This window comes from Tympanuchus pallidicinctus, unplaced genomic scaffold, assembly GCF_026119805.1.
Source record: "Tympanuchus pallidicinctus isolate F22 unplaced genomic scaffold, pur_lepc_1.0 scaffold22, whole genome shotgun sequence".
NCBI lineage: Eukaryota > Metazoa > Chordata > Aves > Galliformes > Phasianidae > Tympanuchus > Tympanuchus pallidicinctus.
The window spans coordinates 26,843,562-26,861,978 of NW_026294739.1; the positions used below are offsets into that span (position 1 = coordinate 26,843,562).

Sequence of the window (18,417 nt, forward strand, 5' to 3'; positions counted from 1 at the left end):
TTCTGCACTCACTTCTTTTTTTCCAGGAAGAGCTCTCAGTAGCTTCAGTTGTGGTGCATTAGCAATTCAGAAAGGACACACAGAGTTGCTGGGGGCATAAAACTGCAGAGATTCTGACAACTGCATATCAAGGAACTGACAATATCTATAGGCAGAGGCTGTGCCAAGATGGGCAATTCCAACTATAGTGGTATGATCAGCCCTAGCGTCCTCTGCATTTTTGAAATGACCATATACAAACACAAGGGGTATTTGAAGCTGTCTGGAATTTAGACTAAAATCTGTTCAAGATGGATGAAAAAGGAGAATGATCAAATCACAGAAGTTATCACATGGGTCTGTAGAAGGCAAAAACTGTAATAAATCACAGATTGTGATTCCAAAAGCTAAATATCTGCTGTGAAACAGAAAGACACAGAAAAATAAAGGGTATATTATCTTCAAGGTGAACTCCTTTGCCTGTTCAGACACCTTTTTATAAGAAAAAAATCTGGTTCCTGATACCTCAGAAAAATCTGCTCTATTTATATGAGCTCCCTTTCAAAAACAAAAGCCAAGAAGGAAAACTTAATGAAAAGACAAAAATAGGAATCAGATTTGCAGATAGGGAAAAGATAACTACAGGTTCATCATATTTCAGAATAAAAGCTTTGTATTCCTGGTGCTTAACTTGGAAAGGCTGATCCAGTGCTCTAAAATAAAACCCCATAGGGGCTAATACAAATAACTGGATCCAGAATTAATTGATTTTACTCTTTTTAAATATCCGCACATCCCCTAAGCACCACTATAAATTAAGAATAAAGTAGATGAGTTCAGAACTTTATTTAAACTGCTATAATATGGACCCCCATTAATAATTTAGAAGGCCTTGAGACAGAGATGCACTTGGCTGGAAGGAGCTATGTTCACTTACTACAACTATTTGAATATGCAAGGTTTACTTGCTCTGTAGATGATATGCCATATTGTCATTTATTGTATTTGTTGAAAATACAGCTGGGAAATTCTGGTCATTGTATTATACTTGGAGGTTTATAAACAATTGCTTTTCTGCAGTCAAAACAAAAAATAAGACAGACAACAGACCAATAGCAATTTAGAAACAATGAGCGATTAAGGGTAGGCAGAAATGGCCTGTGGTCTACCCCGAGTCATTAGATTTGGGTAAACAAACAAGACTTAACAGGTTGCTGAGATACATACAAAAAAATCAAGGGGTTGATGTGGATGAAGAGTGTGAGAGTGCTTGTGAGGAAGCAGAGATTCTTTTGAGAATTAGCTATGCTTGCTGTCAGGGAAGTGGACGCTAACTATTGGACATTCTTGTGAGGGAGCACAAAGACAGTTTCATGGAGGGTCCTGAGAGTGAAAACAAGCAGCATACATTTCTTACAACAGGAGAGTCAGTAAAGGGATGACAAGGTTTACAACACCTGTGTTAGGATGTAGCTCATTTAACTGTACCCAGGAGAGAGTCCCCAGGAAACCTCAGTTCAGCAGTTAGCCTGATGGCTTAATATCAGTGTTTCCTGGTAGAGCCAGGATATGACCTAACACTGAGTCAAATCCATCTCCATACTGAGCAGAGTTCCATCATGGAGGAGATACATGGAAAGATCATTTTGTAAAGTGTCATTGCCTGAGAAACTAGATACTAACCCTATTTCAGACTCAAATAAAAGTGGAAATGCCTGTATGAAAATTGGATTTTTATCCAATAGCCTTATTTAAAGTTTTTAGATAATAAGTAAGGTTTTCTTCACTACTTTCTCAGAGCACAGAACAAGAAATGCACTTAATAGCATCAGTACCACCTGAATGTCTGCTGTCAAGCAATGAGATGAGATGTGGGTATAACCTTAATGCCTTTATGAAGTTACTGAAAAACTTCTGCCTCAAAGTGGGGTCTGATATAACCTAAATTAAAGAGCTGCCACAAGCAGAAACACAACGTGAGATAAACGTGTCTGGGATTGGTGATCACTACCCCATGGCTCATTAGGATTTTACATGCTGTGATTCCCAGTCAAGAACAACCAAATTAAAACTGCACGTCAGATTGCATTAATCAGGGCAACGTTCTAGTTGAAGGTATTCTGAGTTATTATCATGTGCTTGTTTCCCCATCTATAAATTACAAAAGATGAGAAATAATGGGATATGTTAATTCACACAGCTTTATTAGAAACTCCCCAAGGAAGTTATATTATTGTATTTGTCCTTCTCCACTAAAGTCCACATCTTTTGCAAACATTTTTCTATCTACTTCCTTGAACATACAAAAAAAAAAAAAAAAAAAAAAAAGTATAAAGTATACAATCTTTTGCAATCTGTCTCTACTTAAGACATGTGCCTTTTATTTTGCACACTATCACTTCAGCACACTATCACCTGAATGGAAGATATACATTTCTTAAGAAAAACTACATACGAGGGCTGTTCAAAATTAATGCCTCCTATTTTTATTATATTAGCCCAGAAGCAGACAGTGGTGGTGTGGCAGTAGAGGCTGAACTCAGTATTTAGTATTCCACCAGTATTCCTTTCCATTTTGTTGCTGCATGACAGATGGCAGCAGAGGGGCAGTATGATGGAACGGCATCTGACATGAAAGTGTAGATCAAGCAAAGCTAACTGAATTCTCCCATGTAGAACAAATTGCACCCTCTGCCATTCCCTAACATTTGAGCACACAACAAAGTGATACTGGTGTTTCTTCAGTCACCTTTTCATTTCAACACAATGCCCAAATGTGCTGCTCTAGCACCGGGGTCTGAGGCAGGCCATAAGGAAGACCCAACCAACTCACCTTATGCTGAACTCTCTGTATGAACAAGTGTATTTTTAATTCTGTCATCAGGGCAAATTGAAACGAGGTGTTACATTCTCCCTGATCTACACATTTTGAAGGTATTTTCTTTCTTTTTAGGCTCTGCACTGCCTCTACTACATGGGCTCAAATAGTTGCTGTACCTCACTGCAGGGATAACAGCATTAATGTAATGGATTAAATTGATGTAATCTGTACGCACAGCAATGTATGAAACACTTTGGAAGCCATTTAGGAGAAAGACACCATGTAAATATAAAGCACTGCCATAGTATGACAAGAACTGGTGTTGTAAACTAGATGAAAAACACAAATTAAAGGTATGAGTCACCTGAACAGTCTTTAGTAATTAGTGGTAACACTGGCATTTGGGCACTATATTATTTTTTAAAGTGTTTCAGCTTAATCTTTTTTTTTTTTTTTTTTTTTTTTTTTTGAGGCACATAATATTCTTCAAACTCCCTTGTGAAATTACAGAAAGAATTCAATTGTAGCTTAGAAAAAAATATATATCTTTCTGAATATATAAAATTGACCATAATCATTTTGGATACATTTTCCCTTTTTACTTTTCAATGAATTTCACAGGGTATGCAATGTAAACACCATGTGATCGTTCAAGGCACACACCAGTTATGTTACAAAATAAAAGTACTGCTCAATAATGAAAGACCAAATGAGCATTTTTGTCCATGATAAGCTGCAGCTTGTAAAAACAGCAACAAATCCAGAAGATTAATTAGCTAAACGGAAGGCCAAAGATTAAATTCGTCTCTCTGTAATGTGGCTACAGTTTCTGCAGGCTATATAAATTTGTGCCCTTTTACTGAAAAAGCACTGCTGATATTATACACATCAATGATGAAAGAAAGGCAAAGGGGTTTCAGCATGACTTTAACTTGTTTTGTTACTTGTCAGTCTGCTTGGAAAAGTGCTGCTAAGAAGTCCAAGTAATGCAGCAAACAAACAAAGAAACAGACATTATTAATCAGGCTGTTTCTTCATGCTCTGGGTCCTTCAAGTTTTCCACTGTAATGAACCAGCATATCTCTAGGACATGTCTGGATCTCTTCAAGAATTCCTTAGGTATCAGCATTCATGACTGAAAAGGGCAGGGACAGAATGCAGAAATGGAGTAAAAAGGATGGATGAATAACATGCTGGGTGCAGCATGAGTTGTCTGTTAATTTGCTGAAGAGGTAATGAAAAGAGTCCTTTTATCCCTCTTAGCATAAATCTTAGAAAACTTTGAAAGATAGACAGAATAAGATCCTGGAAATATTCACAATTGAATTTAAAGAATTTTTCTTTCTGCTTCTTTCCCCACTGCAGTGCTCAAACGCTTTTCAAAGTTGATGTTGTATTCCTGTCCCCTCATTAATTTGCTCAAAGGAGACAAAAAGGCAATTCAGGAACTGTTCATAAGTGATAGTGAAGTCTACTTGGAAATAGCCGCTTATTTGGAATAGTTTTGAAGACCTTTGCTTACAGAAGACTTTGATTACTTCTCAGCCCTGTACATGAAGATGGAGTGAAGGCAAGAAGAAAATTCTAACATGTATTAATCATGTGTTGAATGCCTGCCTCTAAGCCTGTTACCTACAGGATATTCATCACAGTTGTCTGTACCAGATTCGGAAGGAAGTCTAACACACTGTTGATTTTTTTTTCAGCATGTATAAAGCATTTGTTTTTTCATTTTTTTCCACCTATAAATGCAACATGCATTCAATTATTTATAGAATAATTAAAATATCCATATATGCAATGAACAGTTCTGGAATGATGGTCACCATTATAGTAAAACTTTCTCTATTCTGGTGGACAGAGGAGAGACAGTGAAAGGCCAGTATGTTTACTACACTTCACATCCTTTTGAAAAAAACTCAAAGAAATAGCAATGTTCTTTTCTCATCAAAAAGCTTCCCATACCCCCTGCCAAGTAGAACAAGCCTTATGTTTCAAACAACAGCATTGGAGAAAATGATGATCTGATTGAACATGAAAGAGCAGACTACACCTGTTACAGCACCAGCATCCCTGGTCCTCCCTGGGGACCAAGGAGGTATCTGCTTCTCACATTTGAGAGCACTTGTGATGTATTCAGCCAACCCAGCTAAGTATTATTTCCTCCTCATTGCTCTTTTCCCATCAACAGCAGTATAAAGTCTGTCGTCTTCTTAAAATCCTAGACATCTTTTTTAGAACAGAACAAACACAGCTGCATTTTTCTTTCACTTTCTTCCACCACATTTCAGAAGCAGAGGAGTTCTACAAGCATTCTACAACAATCCACACAGTTCTCACTTAGGCCAATGGCAGTTATGAGGGAAGAGAAGGAGGCCTATTGAATGCTCCTCTTTCATTTCTAGCAGAATTTTTCCTACCCCAAACAAATTTTCTGATGCTGAAGATTGACATACATGGATGAGCTTTGTTATGGTATCTTACTAATGGAAAAAGCATGAAAACTGCTTCCTCCTGCTAGAAGGAAGTTATGCAAACTCTCCTTGCCACTAAGACTGCTTCATGTGGCACAGGTGGGGAGCATTTGTTTCATGGGTCAGTAAGCAACAAAACTCTCCTACTGTTTCCCAGACTAAGTCATGGTTTTGGGAGTTTGTTGAGATGTGGAATGAGTTCAGAAAATATATCCTCATTAAGAGCAGGACAAAAGAATTCACTCTGAACATCAAAGCTGTAGGCAATTGGGAAGAAGAGATCGAAGGAGAAACTACTGCAGTGGCTTTGGTCTCCTCCTAGACTACAATGCAGCCTATATACTTATGGGCAGACAACCTGTTCAGTTCTTGTGAGACACGTAGCCTGTTTTAAGTGAAGTCTGTAATGCTGTTAGCTGCTCTAACTTGGTCACATACATTATGAGTAGCCGTGACTCAGCATCAATTTTGATAACTTGAAGTTGGTGACAATTTTCTGAAAAAGCACCAACTCCAGATTTAAAGAACCTAAGTGGTACACATACTATTACATAATTTAGCAATCAGCACCAATGGCTATTTGTTCTTTGTTTAAAATTATGGTAAAGATTGCCTCTCAATTATTATAAGAAAGGAAATAATAAGTTAGTCTATGAAGTTCACATAGAGATAACAACTTCATGCTGAATGTCACCATGGTTTGGTTATTTCAACAACATGTTTAACACTGAGGTTAAATGAGACTTGATTATTGAATAGTAAGTCCCAATTTAAAACTATTTCCAAATTAGATTGCACTGTTCAAGTCACAGCTTAACACAGGGCTTTTTAAATCCTTTGTACACCTTTCAGAATGCTGTGGGGAAAAAAATCTGCTTTGGTACCTCTATACTGCAAATCTTAACCCTGTTCTGAACAGGTTAGGAAGCCACCATGTCTTTGCAGAGAGAGGAAATTACAATGTAAATGAGATTCTCCCAATGGCAGACTCTTTGGGCTGTTAGATAAAAAAAGGCACATGCATCTAATCAGATACCTTTGTTTTTAGTCCTGGGAGGACACTGTAGCTTTTTTCTAGAGAAGATATTCATTGCGTCAGCTTACAGCTGATCACAGCCCAAGCTGCCAACAGCAAATGCTTTAACAGCGATTATGCTTCTTCATGTGGTCTTCGGTGAGCAGTGGCTAAATGCACCGTTTGAGGCATCGAAAGCAACTGGTATCTCTAGAATATTTTAGCAGTGAATTTCATCAATTCCCCAAACTTCTGGCATTTTAGGTTGTGCCAACCGATGGGGATGAGATGCCCTACATTTACAAGCCCCTCCAACTGCGAGCCAACTGAAGTTAGCCCAGTCTGAAAATTCTTTTTTGGAAACAGATAAGAACTGCAAGGTTTCCCACTGTGCCAGAGGAGGCAGGAGGTACAGATGGAAGTTTACAGGCAGTTTTATCTGTAGTGATACAAAATTTGTCTGAATTTTAAAAATGAAATCTCTAGCCAGCGTTTTCTGTGGAAAAGTAGGTGGGGAAGGGAGAATTTAGTCCTACGTTCCATTTTTCAATCCATCTGAGCACAAGTGTTCTATGCTTGCCAACAAAGTGATGAATGAAACCTACCACATGTAGCTTTACCTACTAGTTCTATGTGACTTTCTTACAAATTATCTACCCTACAATCCCGTTCACACAGTATTCACTGAATATCAGTATTACTGCTAGATCAAAAAGGTTTGTTGCAAGGAGAATAATTTAGAGATCTGAGACATAGGTGAACTATGATAATTAATGGTCTCTCTCCTATTCTATTTTTTCCTGCCATAGCAGAAAAATCTTAATTGTATCTTGAACATCCAGTAAACCACAGTGCTCTTGTTAACCTGACAAGGTACTGGGGTCTCCAGCCCCATTAGAACAGAAAAATTCCTTTCCCAAGGTCAAGAAGAGAGAATAACAGTAATAAACGTAACCTATTGGACTAATGACTGTGGAGTGATCTGAGCCTCCCCATACAGCACTGTGATGTGAGCTTTCAAAAGGCAGCCTGAGAGGAGTTCACTTGCAGCTGGGGTGGCCTGCTTTGAAAACGCATGAGATTTAAGTGTATATTGAGACCCACAGTGCTGAAGAGTGATTGAAGCATAGAGCAGTTTGGCATTGTGCAGATGAGGAAAAGGTCAGGAAGAAAGCAAAGACATGCTAAATGAATTCATTGCTTTAAGGTTACCCATGGTCTGCATCTCCCACTGCCCAGCTCTTTTTGCCAATATTCATTTCATCTTTTCTTGAAAGAAAAGTATTTGTAAAGGAAAGTGAAATGTTACTTTTGTAAGCTCCCATTGTGTACTTATTTCCTGTCTACAATGTCACAGAGGGAACATTCTGAGTTCTTTCATTTCCTCACCTGCTATTTATGTATTTCTAACCACGAATTCTCTGTACACATAACCTTCTTTAAGGCAAACATCTTTTCAGCTTCAGCTGGATATGTTTTGCTGTAAATAAATAACCACCTGTCTTTTTTTTTTTTTAATTAATAAGAAAAAGGAAGAATTTTTATATAACTTGATATGAATTCTCTCTAATCTGCTTGAGCAATGCAAATGACTGCAAGCTTGATGACAGTGCTCCTTGCTTTATACGTCTGGGCACCAAGAATTAAAAGGAAGGTCAAGATGGGCCAAGGCACTCTATATGCTTTAAATAGAAAGCTGTGCACAGTGAAGCCCATACACAATGAATCAAACCTATTAGAACTACCTTGTATGAGCTGCAGAGGTTACCTGAACATAACAGCAAGTGCAGCCTGTTCTAGTAGGACGGTACATCATGATTATTGTGCCTGTGAAGAGCATCACTGCAAAATGTTAGCGGAAGGTAAGGATCTGTGCCTAGCACAGATACTCCACAGTTAGCATGACCATAGGAGAACGCCATGTATTCAAACAGCAGGTAATCACTAAACCTGGCTCTTGCTGGGATATCTAGAAATTACACGATTTCTTCATCCCAGACACCACTAACACTGAGGGATTATCAAAAATCCCTGAGAAACAGCATAAGATCTCCAATTCCAGGCAGACAACTTTTCTAATGGAAATGAATTTATCCCCAGGAAATACAGGAGACACCAGTTAAGAGAAATAAACATTTAGTCTTATTATTAGTTTACATCAAAAAACTTTTCCACAGGGCTGAACACTCGCTAAATAAGGACATAGAATCATAGAATGGCCTGGGTTGAAAAGGAGCACAATGCTCTCCCAGTTCCAAACCCCTGCTATGTGCAGGGTTGCCAACCAGCAGACCAGGCTGCCCAGAGCCACATCCAGCCTGGCCTTGAATGCCTGCAGGGATGGGGCATCCACAGCCTCCTTGGGCAGCCTGTTCCAGTGCCTCACCACCCTCCGGGTGACATGGGTGAACATGTATAAAGAAAATTAGTTTATTAGTATCTCTGCTAACACTCTCATGACTGCTTCCCCTTCTTCTGTGCCAAATATCTACATAATATGCTAATGCATCCGTATCAAAATTTCCACTCTTCTCAAAGAGAGCAAGCAAGTATGCCAGCAATTAACTGGATCCTAACGCAAATTTATAGATACAGATTTTTCAAATGAGCTTGCCAATTCCGGAGAAAATGATTTTAAGGGACAATAAATATCACTTAATTTCTATCCACAGCTGTATGATATACTGTAAGCAGCCACTCTTTCTCTCCTTGGAAGTGAGGAAATGCTGCGTTAGCAGGTAGCTTGAAATATATACTATTTCTTGCTTCTGAGTAAGCTCATAATTGGAGCTGAAACATGAGGAATGATTTCAATGGAGCTGTAAACTCCAATAGGAGGAAAAATCTATTTGAGGTTAGAACAAAATCTTTTTTAATCTGGCTAATGCTACTTTTGTGCTGATGCTGATCATTATATTTATTACTAAACTGTGCAGCATTCCAAAGCGTTGACACCTGACTTCACTTAGAAAAGCAATCACTTTCAGATATTCATCTTTGTGATTAATATGTAGATACCTAATTTTTAGTGAATTAAACCATGTTGTATCAATTTGATGGTCTTTAGGATTTATAATCAAGCACTGATGACATCTGATTAATACCAGCACAGGCTTCCTGAACCTTGCAGTATTCTCGTTACTTTGGAGCTCAGATCACGGCAGGCTGATTACCCCCCTGATTATCCTGAGTAACTGGGGTCAGAGGTTAGCTAGCACCACAGAACACATTTAATTCAATCAATTTAGTTAGTGAAGCAGTTAGAAAATAAAAATCATTCCAATTGCTGTACCACTGCATTAGAAAATTTGCCCAGGATTCCTGTTCTTCAACTGATGAGCTTTTTTGCTTAATTTCTAATTTAATATTCTTCTGGATTTGCAACTTCAATTACTTGTGATATTTTTACTCATAAAGTCAAGGATGTTGAGCTTTGAGAGGGGAAGAAAAACCTGGGGAGAAAGAGCTGCCTGTATTAACTGGTATAATAAACATTCTCACATACACACACACACACACTTTCACAGCTCAGTTGCATTTTTCCTAGGTACAAATGCTAGAGGTGGCACAGAACTTCTCTTGGTTCTCTCCAATTGTCCCTACATTCACTGCCAGATTTTATTCTTTTTTTGCCTGTAGTAGATTTTCAATACTGTTTAGCCAAATCCCACTTTGTTTGTCTTTCAGGCAAAGAGGCTTTGATTACATGTGGTATGACACAGTCCTGTGTTTAGGCAATGCAGCCCCTTCATGTGTGCTTTGATAGCATCTGGGGGAGCTCATTAAAGATACCAGGGCTGTACTTCTATTGCCTGAAGCCGCAAATAGTGTGTCTGGGATAACTACCAAAGAGATCCCCTTCCTACTCCCTGAAAGTCTCAAGGTACTTCTAACACGAATACAAATGCCCAGCAGTTTGATTTGATTCCTATTAGTTTTACATCCCATACAACAACTCTGAGTCTGCTGATCACTGATATTTATTCTGAGTCCTGAGGCTGCTGCCATAGTCACCGTCTCTGCCTTCTCACCCAGAGATGGGTTGGTTACCACAATCTCAGTGGGCTAATGAAGATGGAGAGCTTCCAGCACACTTCCAGATGTATCGGAGCGCATCATTTTCTCCATCACCCTTTCAATGAAGACAAAGGGCTGTAGTTACACAAAGTCTGCCATGATACTCAAACTTCTTTTTTGCTGTGAATAGGGTTTGAAGAATTCCAGTGGGGTCATATGAGGTAAATGCTAACTGCAGCCTAGATAACAAAGCAATACAGTAACCACGTGGCTTGCTAATATGCTATTGCCATTACTAGCAATAGGCTACAAGTCTTGAGTTTGCAAGGCTTCGGGATAGAAGTTTGTTAAGCCTGCTCTGTCCTTGAACTCCTGAAACTGTTTCATCTGGTTTTCCTGTAAGGGTAACGAGTTATTTTTCCCTCTTGTTCATCTTTGCATGGCACCACCAGTTTCAAGACTATCATATAATAATGTAGTTTAGAGAAACACAGGCTTTGTACAATAAAAGAGTCCGTGAGAAGTGGTGACACAGGATGTGTCACAGGAAGTGAAACCATGGGATAACAAGGCATGAAGCATGGAGACCCACAGGGTATAAACTACTCATCAATTTCAGCTAAAGAAGTGCAAACCTGAAGCTGGACAAAATGGGTTGTAGGGGAAACAAAGAAAATGTAACAAACATAAAGGCATAATATACCCATGACTGCACAAGTAATATGGAGCTTCAGATCAACAAAGAAAGAGCAACATGTTAGTTAAAAACATGTTAGCCAATATGAGAAAGAATGGAGGAAGAAGAAATCATTAACACGAGCATTGCATTTCTTCCGATTCAAGAAGTAGGCAACCTATCCTCGCACCGATACCACAAATATTGAACAGAAACCAGCAGCTTTAACATCTAGAGGAACCAGGAAAGGATGGGCAGGAATAGTGGTAGAAACTAAGAAACAAGTGTGCAACAATTTTATAACTGTATTACTATAATTATGGACCTTTTTTGTGCATTTTCCTGTAGTTATACGATCTAGATTGATAATGATTCCTGGAACAGCACTGGCTTGGATTGGTTTTCAATGAATTGTTGGCTTTATAGATAAAATGGGATTTCCCTTTGCTCATCAACAAGATCTTGAGTGTAACAATACAATACTATAGTCGGCCATATTTCTTTACAAATGTAAGCAAATTTACTGAGTAGAATCTTGTTATAAAGGAAACAAAGTCTTAAACCTCCATTTTCCCTGCAAGCAGCAAAAAGTTGCAGTTTAATCTTCTGTCTGCCCATAGAGAGGATCCATTTTCTGTATGTTCCTTTGGGGTTCTTTGGAACGAAAAATGCTATATGCTTATAAACAGTCTCCTAATGAAACCTGCTCCAAACTAACTCTGCAACTGATGAATCTCCTTCCAAGCCCCTCTGCACATTTGCCTGTGACAGAAAGTCTGACTCAGCTGTCAGACTCCCTTAGCTTAAAAGAAATTCAGAACAGGATCTGCAGGATAATTGCAGGTCAGAAGTCAGGTGTATTAGCAGAAAGATGTGGAGAAGGATCACAGAGTGCCTAGCTATGACATAAAGCTCCCTAGCCTGTGATTACACATTCTCTTTTGTGTAAGAAATGATGTAGTACCAAGGGACATTGTTTAGTGGGCAACAGTGGTGGTAGGTGGACAATTGGACAACAGAATCTTAGAGGTCTTTTCCAAATTCTATGAAACATCCTCAGCTGGTTGGTTGCAGAAAAAAAAAGAAAAAAAGAAAAAAAGAAAAAAGAAAAACAAAAAGAAAACATCCAGATATAATCAAATCCTCTGTATTAAACACAAACCCACATGTATAAAAGAATATAAACAGCAGCAAAATTGCATCACATCAAAATGCCCAAAATATATCCATGTTTCGTCTCCTGTGGTGAAGATGAAAGAAGAAGAAACCACATATAGCAGATGCTAGTTTTGTCACTTATTCTGCTACTGGAAAAGAATCATGGACAATAAAGGCAATTTAATGTTGCAACAACAGCAAAACTGTGCAGAGATGTGTAAGAAGGATAGTCTGCAAGACATAAGCAGGAAATCTCCCATCTGCTCAGCGCTGGGATTCAGCCGTTTTCTGCACCCACTTCCTGCCCACAGTGCAGGAGACACAGCAACCAGAGAGCAGGCAAACATCCATCGCTCCCAGCCTTGAAGAAACCTGCATAGCAAGAATGCATATAGGGCTGCTGCAGAGAAGGGAATTATCTGTCTACCACCTTTATAGCAGACAAGGCCAAGAAGCAATGGGCTTCAGTGGAAGCAAGGAAAATTTCCTTAAAAAATGCGACAAATCTCAAGGGTAGCTGAAGTATTGGGTTATATTGCTGGGAGGACATGGAGAACAAATCTTCAAAGTTCTTGAAGAAAAAATGAGATAAACAAATATCGGATATTGTACAAATAGGAGGATAGGATGTCATTATATCTCGAGATCATTTCCCTTGCAGATACATGATAAGCCCAAATCCAAGGCCCAAAACGGAAGGGGGAACAAAGCATTTTATCATAGCTTTCTAACACTTTTAATGCAGTGTTTCTCACTGACTTCCATGAATCTTACTGGATTACAAAAAAAGATAAAATTTTCTTTGCTCAAAAGCCAACTGATAGGAAGAAACTCCAACTCCTCATCATGCAAGACTTTTCTGCACTGGATGTGGGGCTGGCTGCAGGAGGTATTGGGTCTAACTGCAAAGTCACACTTGTCTTCAGTAGTGCAGACAAAACATGAGAATTATGCTTCTGACATTTGCTTTCCTAGCTAGTAATGTTCTCTTTTGGCAAGAGAATATAAAGAAAAGGGAAAGGAAAATAATTATTATGTCAGCTTAGGGAAGGATTGAAAGGGAACTGGAATGGCAGAACTAGATATCCAAATTTAGTTGTTTTGAGAATATCTGCAACATGGTTATCATAAAGAAGTACCTGTTCCAGCTATAACTCTTCCTTTCTCATGACTGAAAATGCCATCTTTCCTGACAAGCCGTTCCTACCATTGCATAAAAGTCTTCTGAACAAAACTCTTCCTTACAGATCTCAAGAATTACTTCATAATATTCCTGAATTGCCTGGCAAAGAAGTACTTAAAGGCCTACATTTAAATTCCAGAGCAGCTATGGAATGAAGAAAGCAGATTGATTCACATTCTGTTTCACTACTAATCTTGCCAAAGTGACTTCTATCAGGAAAAAAATAAATGAATTTAAAAACCCAACATGATCTGAGCCTGAGAATTCTGTTGTCAACTAAAAATCCATCGGAAAAATTTTACAGCTTGCTTACAATATAAACCCTTAGAAGCAGCTTGAAGAGGAAATGCTGCCAGAAACCCCAGGGCATATTATCCACTCATTCCTCACATGGAATTAGTGCAAAATATCACCCTCACATTGCCCACAAACATTGCCAACAAATGAGAACAGTGATAGGCTGAGAGTATGCTGTCTGGGATATTTATATTCATTTTTCTCCCATGGCAACGTGTCTGTTTCATGTACTTTTAAGCCTCCATAATTTTACTCCATCTAATCTCTGCATTGTCTTGTTTTGTTTATCACTTCCACGGAGCACCTGCCATGCTTGGTGGCTGCAGCAAGACAAATAAACACAACTTTATCAGTGGCTGGGGCCAGCTGATATGTGCTCCTTAGCTGCAAATTTCACTACAATTATGCCCAACCTCCTCACCTCTCCTACTTACTTGTCATCATTTGCTCCTTCCCAACAAGTTGCTAAGAAATTTCATAGCCTCCACTGGCATCGTAAATGCCAACCAAAAAGATTAAATGCAGTCTTGTGCCACCTCATTCTGTCAGAGAGAACAGATAGTGTCCCCAGAGCCCACCTGCCAATCTTCAACATAGACAGCAATGCCATTTTCCAATCGGCTCCTGGGTGTTCCAGTGCCCAGGTTTTGCTGAATAGCCTTGAAGAGATGGGATTTAAATTGTATTGAGAATATTAGTCTAAAGTGAATGAAGTGGAGAGTATACTTCTCGTTTATATCCCCAGAGTGATAAATGTGAGAGTGTAATTTTTTTTTTCTAAGGCAAAGAAAATGGGAAACCAACACGGATTTCAGGCACATGAGAAATAGCTTATGAATTTAGATGATAGTTCAGCAGAAATAAATTGTACATCTGTTCATTCATTTTAATAAAGCAGGGAAATGACACACTGCTGGAGCCCTTTGAGAACACTGGTATTTTTAAATTATGATCCTATAATAGTAGCATTAACATTTGTAACGTTGCCCATACTTTATGAATTTAAAAAAATAAATTTATAGAGTAAGTGAGCTTCAACCTATATGCTGGACTCTGGGCACTTAAAAGTGAGATGCTCCCTGAACATGTACAAATTAGCACGGCAAAGACATCCTAATAGCTTTACTGCGTAACACAGATAATCCTGTGTAAGTGTTGACAATCCATGCTTATTATTTCTGAATAAATAATTCAGAAATGAGCAACACTCATTTCTGCTGACTAGTGCCTATTCATGTAGACAGCTATAGCCTAGTACTTGCAGCTAAAGAAAGACTTTGATAGAAACAAACTGGGCTGTTTTACTGTTTTCTTGCCTGCATGTTCATATGGAAACATGCATTGCATTCTGCCAAATTCAGGAAAATTACTTTTCTCTTGCATACTTTTCTCTTTGTAATAAAAAAAAAAAAAAAAAGGAACTGGAAAAAATTATGAGTTGAATACAATTACCTCATTGCTTCTATGCTACCATTATTTCCAAAGATGACATACAAATTTATGAAATAAACAAGTGAGACTGCAGGGGATGTAACTTTTAAAAAGCTAGTGTTTTGATTTTCCAAATTGATCATCATGCCAAATAATAAATTAATAGTTGAGTAATAGCTGTCATGTTTCCTTTAAAAGCACAATTAGTGACATTGTTAAAATCTCCTTTTAATCGATTGCGTTAAAGCAATTGCTACTAGAGGAAAGAGAATCCAAAATCGATTAGTTGCTCACATATCGCCTCAGTGATCAGCTGAGATGATCCTCATTCTTGAAAAGGGAGAACAGGAGTTATCTGACATCCCTGAAAAGTGGTAAAGTTCAGCTGAAATGGCATGTCAGAATCTGCGCAGCTCTCCCCCGACTGTTACCTACTAACACGGCGAATGAGTGAAGAGCATGTGCTCAAATATTTGCTCTTCCTAAAGCAAACTCTTCACAGAGGCTATGGCAGAGCTCAATGTTGTTAAGAGAGGTTCCTTACTGCTAACATCTATATCTGTATCTACCAGCCTGTGAATGTTTTCGTGTGCTCTGTATTGCTCGCTCAATTTCCAGCAGGCAGTCCAAAAACAACCTCAACAGGCAGCCTAGGTAAACAAGACTTATTGTAATTTGGTTCTCTGGTGAATATAGAAGAACTAAAGAAAAAAAAAAATAAGCCTCTGGGACACAGAAGACCCCTAGGCAAACACTTACCATTGACAGAAGCTATACAGATTTATTGATTGAAACTGCATTTTAATCATATGGCTGGAGGAAAGAAAACAGTTCCTAGAGACTACCAGTCAGCCACAGCATGGGACATGATAAAACTGTTTCTGCCATTAATATCGGGCAGCAGCTATGTTAGAGTAAAAGGACATTAAAGAGTTCAACAACTGCAGGCAAAGTTGGATTTATTTACTCATGCCTTCAATTATTATTTAAGATTGAAAACTTGAAAAGGTCAGAGCTGCTAACTTAGAAAACATGCCCTTCATCCGTCTTCAAACATACACTTTTTTCTACGCTTAGTTCAAGACTGAATCTATTAATCAACTACAGCGTTCTCTGTTTTCAAATGTGAGTTGGGTTATCTTCAAGCAGACATGTAAAACCTAACCACATTTCATTTTTAATTTCATCTGTATTAGAAAATGCAGTTTTTGGATGTGAAAACATCTGTTTTTTTGTTTAGGTAGGCAAACATCTGTGGACCCGTATTTCTGTGTATACACATTTGCATACATAAAAAATCCAGATTTAAATTATAGTCTAATCCTGCATTCACATCTCTATGGAGCACTGTTGGATGGGAGCCTCGGATACAGGCAGCTAAGAATATCAATTCAACAGATAAATCTTTTTCCTCGGTATTATTTCAGCAACAGACAACTGTTTGTTTTAGATATGGGCTTATTTAGCAGGATTCATTTTTCTTGTATATGTTTTCAAAGTTTCTCAAATAACTGCCTACTTTTTTCAAACTTCTTCTGAGCCAAAAGATTGCTTCCAACCCTTTAAACTTGTTGAGGACAGCAGCACTCTCCTTACCATCAGTCTTCTAAATGAAGAAAAATCATTGATCTAAGAACATCTGACAGTACAACATAACGTATGGGCACTGTTGGCCTCAGTGACTGAAAGCGGTCAAAACAAATGAGCTGAAGAGGAGGAAATAAACCATATAAGAAAAAAAGTGAGATGATGATATGTGGAAGCAGTGATGGGACTCAATTTATAGAAGGTAGGAAAAAAAAAAAAAAGCATATGTATGACTGCTGCAAGTCATAAGCAAACAGTTTAAGTCAAGAAAACACAAAGGTGATTCACAAGAGGAGGAAGAGAGTGAGAGGACAAAGAAGAGTTCACAGCATCAGGGAATGGCAGAAAGGAAGATCTTCCAGAAATTAAAGGAGAAAAATCCTGGAGACAGAAAGAGGACCATGAGACAACAGAGAAACACAGCTTTTCAAGAAATATTACACAAAGAGCTTTCTGTATAAGAGGGCAGTGGGAAAAGTGACAGAAATAAGGAGAGGAAAAAATGAGATGATGTTCATGTCAAAGAGCAGTCAATGGATACACCACAGAAATCAGTCCCAGTAGAGCTGAAGCAGAAACTGGAAATGTATTTAAGGGATAGTAGATATTCAGGTCTGAGAGCCAATGACAAAGAGAAAGGAAAAACTACAACCAAATAAAACAAAAAGAAACTATTAAAATTCAGGTAAGGTTAATTACAGATAGCTAACTAACTAGCAAGCCTGAAAGGGAGAAAGACCAAAAGCTGTTTGTTTGTTTTTGTACTAGAGTATTACAAAGTAGGCAGAAGAGATTTTGAAGGATGAACAAGAAGATGATACATTTCAGCACTGGGCAAATTAAATATCGGAAACACTAGATCACTGTGCAACTAGTTCCTCAATATGCAGAGAACGGGACACAAAAACAAACAAACAAGCAAACAAAAAAACCCTCTAAAAAAATTTGCATCAACCTAAGGGGAAGAAAATAATACAAACTGAGACAAATTGAGACTGAGACTGGCCACAGAGCAACAGCATTGGATGGAAACAGTCAGGTCACTGGCTTGGACTCAGGGATTTTTCAGAATGAGGTCAAATTCCAGAGCAGTAAAAAGAGGGTGAAGTTAGTACTGCGTGTAGTGCTGAGATTATACTTTTTCTTGTGACATATGGAGTGGGAACACAGGGGAAAGCATTTGTAAAAACAAATAAATATTAAGTGATTGTTAGACAGCCGGCTAGAGAAAGGGCTACCCTTTAAGCAAATAAGCATCTGGGACTCTAAGGCAAACAAGCCTTGGAAAAAAGCCAAAGCAGAAAGTACAAGGATATGAATAAATTACAATCCTGTGTCATTTTCCTCAACAGAGACTATAGCTACAAAGAGCTCTGTATGAATCCCCTTAATCTGTTTTTTTCTTAAACGTATCAACACCATTTTCATTCCAGTAACTTCAAGAGACGATCAGCCCTACAGAACTTTATTGCTTTCCAAATGAGTCTCTTTCTTAGGCACTTACTAACAATTTCACTTGAATAAATGTACAACTCCTTTTAGCATGTTGATTTTTATCGGTTCACTATTGTAATGTTTCAGAGCAGAAGGAAAAAAGATATTTTGTCTAAATAATGCTGACATTTTGATTCGTATGCACAGATGGTTAGCAAAATTTGTAGTAGCCAAATCAGTTTTAGTGCTGCTGACAAAAAAAAATCTTAAAATCTCACTTGTCAGTGAAGAAATTGATAAACCAATCACAAAATCCTCTCTAGTGGAATGACCTATGCACATCGC

The 18,417-nt window shown here is 38.3% G+C and overlaps 1 protein-coding gene across 3 annotated transcripts in view; it reads right to left on the minus strand.

Annotated features, from left to right (window-relative positions):
* Window positions 1–18,417, minus strand: part of CDH13 (cadherin 13) — a 433,086-nt gene that overhangs the window by 58,866 nt on the left and 355,803 nt on the right. The gene's annotated exons all lie outside the window — the stretch shown is intronic.